The 503-nt window shown below is 48.9% G+C and overlaps 1 protein-coding gene across 1 annotated transcript in view; it reads right to left on the bottom strand.

The window, feature by feature from the left end:
• The window catches only part of ATP6V1E1 (ATPase, H+ transporting, lysosomal 31kDa, V1 subunit E1), a 49684-nt gene that overhangs the window by 3098 nt on the left and 46083 nt on the right, over positions 1 to 503 (bottom strand). The gene's annotated exons all lie outside the window — the stretch shown is intronic.

The following is a 503-nucleotide window of genomic DNA, read 5'->3' as shown; positions in this document are numbered from 1 at the left end:
GAAGATACATTATCCCCCCAACGGAGAGTGTTAGAAGCTGGAGGTGCGTAAGGAGAGAAGAAGGAAGAGAAGTTTGGCTGCTGACATGAGCTTAACCTGGTAGTTGCAGATGAGCGGGGGACAGCAGGCACCAGAAACAGCGGTGCCATGCCATACCCACAAGGATGGTTCTGATCAGAACAACAGTATAACAGTCCTCAAAACATGAAGCACAGAATTAACATGTGATCTGGCAATTCTACCTCTGGGTATACAGACAAATGGAAAGCAAGCAGGACAGATATCCGTACACCCATGTTTGCAGCAGGATTATTCACAGTAGCCAAAAGGTGGGAACAACCCAAATGTCCAGTGACAGACGAACGGATCAGCACAACGTGGGGCACCCACGCCGCGGGTCAGCACAATGTGGGGCACCCATACCATGGAATATTATTCAGCCTTACAAAGGAAAGGCATTCTTACCCACACTACCAGGACCTTGAGGGCATTATGCTAAGTGA

Source organism: Mandrillus leucophaeus, unplaced genomic scaffold (genome assembly GCF_000951045.1).
Source record: "Mandrillus leucophaeus isolate KB7577 unplaced genomic scaffold, Mleu.le_1.0 Scaffold270, whole genome shotgun sequence".
In the NCBI taxonomy this organism is placed as follows: domain Eukaryota; kingdom Metazoa; phylum Chordata; class Mammalia; order Primates; family Cercopithecidae; genus Mandrillus; species Mandrillus leucophaeus.
Note: the sequence above shows the minus strand (reverse complement) of the source record. Positions and strands in the feature narration are given on the sequence as shown.